The sequence below is a fragment of the Lepeophtheirus salmonis genome, chromosome 5, assembly GCF_016086655.4.
Source record: "Lepeophtheirus salmonis chromosome 5, UVic_Lsal_1.4, whole genome shotgun sequence".
Taxonomy (NCBI): domain Eukaryota; kingdom Metazoa; phylum Arthropoda; class Copepoda; order Siphonostomatoida; family Caligidae; genus Lepeophtheirus; species Lepeophtheirus salmonis.
This window is the reverse complement of record NC_052135.2, coordinates 11,676,586-11,683,408: the sequence shown is the minus strand read 5'-3', so window position 1 is coordinate 11,683,408 and position 6,823 is coordinate 11,676,586.

The window sequence follows — 6,823 nt, the reverse complement described above, 5'->3', positions numbered from 1 at the left end:
TGAAAAATATACAAGAATTATTATTTTTCTTAAATTAGAAAAATTAAATTCTTGTTGCAGAAAATTTCTTAAATTTAATTTCCAATAATATATGCTTTGGAAAAAAATTCAAAGTTGTTCACAAAATTTTTTCAATAATTTTCGGCTGTATACAAAAATAAAAAGTTTATGGAAAATAAAATTCAAAACTATGTTTCTAATATGAAATTTGTACAAAACATTTTCAATTAATAAATTTTTAGTGAAAAATTTAAATTTTTTTAGCTATTCATAGAATATTTATTTTTTGGAAACAAATTTGACAAATTAATTTTTTTTTGAAAAATATACAAGAATTATTATTTTTCTTAAATTAGAAAAATTAAATTCTTGTTGCAGAAAATAATTTCTAAAATTTAATTTCCAATAATATATGCTTTGATAAAAAAATTCAAAGTTATCCATAAATTTTTTTATATAAAATTACAACTGTATACAAAAAAAAAAGTTTTTGGAAAAAAAAATTCAAAACTTTGTTTCCAATATGAAATTTTTACAAAATATTTTCAATTAATAAATTTTTAGTGAAAAATTTCAAAAAATAGCTATTCATGGAATATTTATTTTTTGGAAACAATTTGACAAATTGAATTTTTTTAGAAAAAAATTTCAAATATTAAATTTCTTGTAGAAAAATTTCATAGCTTTCATAGAAAATTACATTTTTCGGAATAAAAATTTAAGAAATTAAATTACATATGAATTTTTTTTAAATCAAAATTTTAAAAATTAAATGATATATTAAATTTTTTTAAATCAAAATTTTAAAAATTAAATTTAAATTTTTGGAAAAACATTTCAAATATTAATTTTGATGAAAAAAAAATGGAATATTACATTTTGTGGAAAAAAATTAAAAAATTAATTTGGTGAGGGGTTATTGCCCCTCTAACCTACCCTTAGCGGACGCCCCTGCAATACCATTAAGTGTAGCGACCTATGAATAGTGTAAGATACCTCCTTCATAACCAATTTGTAGATATTTCATGTTTTAACCTCTTTAATGTTTTTTTTAAAGAGGGGGTAATTAAAAATATGATAGGTAGACGAATCCTCTTGAGCATGTTTTACGATTCTAAACTTTAACCCTTCTTATGTGATAACTGATAGGAAATCTTCTTCCTGTAGATGTAGTGTACAAGATAAAAGGGCTTGTCTACATATTATGTATACCTAGTTTTCTTGCCTCCAAAACATTTCTTATGGAGACATTGTCATTTGTATCAATTTTTTTATTCACAAAATTCAATAGACCAAATGCATCGAATGTACAATTCTTAAAATTAAACAAAATTAGTTCAAAAATATTAATGCTTTTTACTAGAAAACTTTAATATTTGAATTTTTGTTTTTAATATATGAAATTGAATAGAATTTTTCAATTTTTTTTCTAAAAAGATTAATTTTTCGAACTTTTTTCGAAAAATTTTAAATTCTATAATAACAATGGATTTTTGAAATTTTTTTTGACAAAAATTTAATATTTGAAAGTTGTTTTAAGATTTTTTTTATTTTTTTTGCGAACAGCTATGCATTTTTGATATTTTTTTCCAAAAAAGTTTAATATTTGAAATTAAATTTTTCAAATCTTTTTCAAAAAATATAATTTTTTGTTAACAGTTATATATTTTTGAAATTTTTTCGAAATAATTTGAATTTTTGTGAATAGATATATATTTTTGAAATTTTTTTCGAAAAAATATTATTTATAAAAAAGAAATTTAAAAAAATCCATTTTTTCAAATTCTTATATGAATTTTAAAAATCCATTGAGTCCATGTATCTCACGATTGTTTTGTTCAGATCACCAGGAAGATGAATCCATTTTGATCTGCAGTCATATATTATCCTAAGAGTCTTTGACATTATTGACTCTTCCTTGAAGTCATTTTCTCCTCTAATTGTAAGATAAATGTGCCAATCCGAATTTGGTAGTTGCCCCGTTTTATGGAATTGGTAATCTGAAGAATGCATTTTCTTTTCCTTAACATCCTTGTTATCTAATTCCTGATTAAATTCACCTAAATAGATTCAATTATATTCAAAACCTGATTGAACATCTGTGTGTGCTCAAAAAAGACGGAGAGTAACCTGGAGGACTTGTTGCAGAGTTGTAAGTTATTGTTGGACTCAGAGTAGAATTTGGGGTCAACTTCGGAGTTATTATCGTCAATGCCCTTGTTTATATCCTTTTCTCCTTCCTCCTTGTCACAGCTAATTATGTCTTTATCTATGAAACGTCATGAGCATTATGCTTTCTCTTCTCCAAAATATGCTTCATATATTATCTATGGCTACCATGTTGATTTTCAGTTTCTATTTGTTAACATGCCCTTTATAAATACGATTTTCATCACTACTCGTAACATAGATATTAGAGGAATCACTTGATCACGATAATAAAATAGGTAAAATAAAGATTCCATAGTTTCTTTGAAGATAAAATATTCCTATGTGAACCTTCTTCTTCACTGTATGCTTCCTTCCTTTTTGAACTTTTATTCGATAATTGTACAAAGCCATAGTTTGTTGCTTAGAAATTTCTTCTATAATGAGACAGCAGACTTCTGAGCTGAAATATAATTGATGGCTCGTCAATTTAAAAGTAAGCCAGGATAATAGAATAGGCTGATGATATTTTGATTTTCAAAAAAGAGGACTTCAATCAATTGTTGGTTTAACGTAAATGGGGAGGTTAAAATTTGGAAATATATAAATTAAACATTAAAAATATAGATATTTTGAATCTTTTTTTTTTAATGAAATAATTTAGGAATGTTGTCAAATAAGCCTATTTTCATTTATTTGTCCAAAAAATTCAGGCATTTCATGAATTTACATAAAGTAAGTCCTGACAAAGCATCAAAAGAAAACGAATCCCAATTAAAGAGTAAGGAAGATCCTTCTATAACTTAATATCTAATCCTTTTTAGGCAGCACAAATGGTTCTTAAAGGTCCTCCTGGTTATAAATCAAAGGCCATAATGGAGCCAAATATAGTTTTGAGCAAACAATATATCAATGTAAATATGAGGACATTAATAATTACATAATTATGAAGTATACATACATAAATTGTCAATTTATACATTTTTAGTGCTTAATCAAGATTTGTTTTGCCTATGAGCTCAACACATTTCTAATATATATTTAAATCTTTGTCGACCCTTATCAGATTATATTATTTTTGTGTATGTACTTTAATAATATTGTTACCCACTGATATAGGAATTAATAAGCCTTAAATGCAGTTTTTCTTTCTTCGAGGAGGTCTGCTGGCATACAGCTATTATAACCTTTGTACCCTTGAACACAACGATATTTTCATCATTTTTGATTATGTTTGATTAGAAGTCGTGTGTTTGTGTTTCCTTTGCATTGGTAGGAACAATATGTGAACAATACAATATTGATGAACTTGGACATTTTATGTTTTATCTGATAGTTAATTTGTAATAAATATACGTACATATACAATTTATACCTTTTTGAATAAATCATGATTTGTGTGACTTAGAAGTGTGGGTTTCTATTGATCGGTAATGAAAGGAAGGATTCATCAATGTACACATATAAATAAATATAAATGTATCATTAAAAGATATCTATCTGAATAAATCATAAATCTTCAACATATATAGATAAAAAATAACACAAGTCAACACAAAAGATGATTAAAGTTCCGTATCTAACCCCTAACAGTACTAGATTACGAATCTGTAATTAGTTTTATCCATTCAAATCTGATTTTTAATTTTTTTTTGAATATTTTATTATTTCAAAAATCCATAGTTGCTTAAAAAAATTTAATTTTTTGTAAAAAAAAATTGAAAAATTAAATGTCAAAGATTACATTCTTTGGGAAAAAAATTTAACAAGGCAAAGCTATTATCAAAATATTTAAATTATTGTAAAATTAAATTAAAACTATTAAATCTTCTATAATTGTTTTCAAAATCCACAGGAATTCACAGATAATTAACTTTTTGGGGAAAAAAGAGATCCCTGCTTTTAGACTGTGTTGATATTTAGTATAATGACGTTTTCTTAGAAAGTAAAATTTCTAGCTTTTTCTATTTTTTGTCACTACAAATATAACCAAAAATTTCTGACTCTAATACTCCATGGGGTTGTCCCACTTTCAAACCCCCATTTCCAACGTCCCTGACCATACCTACTTGTCTATCCTTCAAAACATTTTTATGTAGGATTATAATGAAGTATAAATCAATATTTGAAATCGTCATCAAAGTTTGCAAAGAATAATAAGTTTATTATTATGTAGATTATTGATTTTTTCCTACTTTAATGTGGGCCCAAATCCATAAAAAGAGTTAAAAAAAATCGAATTAAAAATTCTTGAACCCCAGATTTGATACAAAAAAAGATTAAAAAGAGATTCTGAATCAGCGAAAATTATTGTTAGGATTTGATACGGAAATATTTATTATATTTTGTGAAAAAGTATTAAAAAAAAATGACTTGTGTAATGTAATAGCAAATACAAAATAAATAAAGCTCAATGGGACATATATTTTAAAAAAAAAAATTTCATATATTTAATTTAAAAAAAAATCAATTCAAAAATCTACAGCTAAAAAATAAAAATATTAAATTATTTTGGAAAAAAAAATCAAAAATCCAAAGCTATTATGAAGAAATTAATTTTTTGAGAAAATATTTTAAAAATTAAATTGAAAATATTAAATTATATCGAAAAAATTGTCAAAAATTTATAGCTATTATCAAAAAATCTACAACTGGTTACAAAAAATTTAATTTTTTGATAAAAAATTCAAAAATTAAATTTCAAATATACAATTTTTTGAAAAAAATGTTTCAAATATTAAATTTTATCTAGAAAAATTACAAAAATCCATGGATATTTACAATTTTTTTTTTATTAAAAAGCATTGTGGGGTGGGGGCTACAGCGCCTACATCCTACCCCTTGCAGACACCCCTGATTATCTGCAAATTGGTATGGCAGTCTTTAGCTTGTTGTTTAAACTACTTTATACTAAATTATATTATCATTCAGGGATTTGTATTATTTTAACGCAAGATGATGTCACTCTAGTAAACGGGGTGAATGATAAAGGGATTTTCCTCTTCGGAAAAAATAACCCAGCTTCTGTTGTGCTTCAGATCATTCAAGAGTAGTTGAAATCACTGAAGATGTGGTTCTTTTTGACGTAGGGACAGGATTCGCCTCTCAATTCTTCCAGCTTTTCGGATGGTCTTTCCCACTGTAGACAGATGCACCTACTTCTTCTTGGCGTACTCTGATATCTTCATCGTTCGGTTGACCTTAAATGCCTTCATGATATCTTCAGGCTTCACTTTGGGTTTGTCCTTAAGGTTGTCCCCATCAGCCAAACGATTTCTGAACCGACAGACTCAGGTCTTGATGACATTTAAGGTCTTTATGATGTCCGTGGTGGTCTTACTGGCGCGGATTAATTTGCCTATGATGACTCTTCTTTTCTCCATCTCGACAAATGCATAATTATCTGAGCTATTCAAAAAGAATCGGAAATTTAAGATTTAATGAATAACAGCTATTCAAAATTGAATTTTTAGAAGGTTCCATTACTTTTTCTACACCCGGTACGTACATTGTATCTACTTAATACATATGGATAGAAGTACTGTATCTTTTGCAATCAGAGTGAGATGCATTAACAAGGAACATTCCGTATATTAGTATTTGGTATTTAATGAGAACTTCAATTTTTTGCCTTTTATCCTTATTCATTATATAATTGGAGTTATTTGTCCAGTCCTAGATAAATAGTTAAATATTTATACCAGAACTATATGGATATCTATAAAAAACAAACAAATCCTTTGGATTAAATAGGACCTTCATCACCGCTGGAGTATCATACATAATCACTCCAGCCAGGCCCCAAATAATAAATCCGTGATTACAGCACTGTTAAATTGATGAGTTTTTTTTTTCAATTATCTACATGAAATATCGTTCATTTATCAGCATGCATTGGCTTATACGTCAATTTATGATAATTTATGTATTGCTTTTGTACAGTTTCTAAGGTAAATATACGGCAATCAACAAAAAAACCATCACCAGCTAATTATTCACTTCATCAATCCTTCAATAGAATATAGTTATATTGCCCGTACTATATAATAAAACCTATCAAGAATATATTTTGTTGAATAACTGATATTGAATAAAATAAGCTTTGAAATATCAGAAAAACATAGTTCCTAGAGAGCAACGCAGTATCTACTATGGGCAAGGATCAAATTTTTGTAGAGAAAAAACTAAGTTTAGGAGTTGAAAAAAGGAAAAACGGTTGCTCTCTTCTTCTTTTTTTATTCATTATTTAATATATCGTCGTGGTGTTAACTTCTCCCTCTGAAGTAAGCATTCTCCCCTTTGTTGGTGTAAATTGTTTTAAAAACGCATAATAAATTAAATATTTATGAATTTAAATATAATTACAATATTTTACCTGTAGTAATGAAGAATTTTCTCCTCTTTATAGCAGTAATTCATTTTCACCTTCAAAAATTATATAACAGGCAGCTGATATTAACAAGGTTCTTGATTCAGAAATACAATATGTCTTCCAACTTTCCCCTCGCTCTCTTTTTTTTTCTTTACGTATATGGCATCCTTAGCTATTGGCTAACGCACTACGTTACTTCAGGAACTCAAAAAATTACGTTGTATTTTGTTTTGAGCTGTTAATTTTTTGGTTTCTTTCATCCTGATCAGTGTTCTTAACTTTGATTGGATAAACTTAAATTAG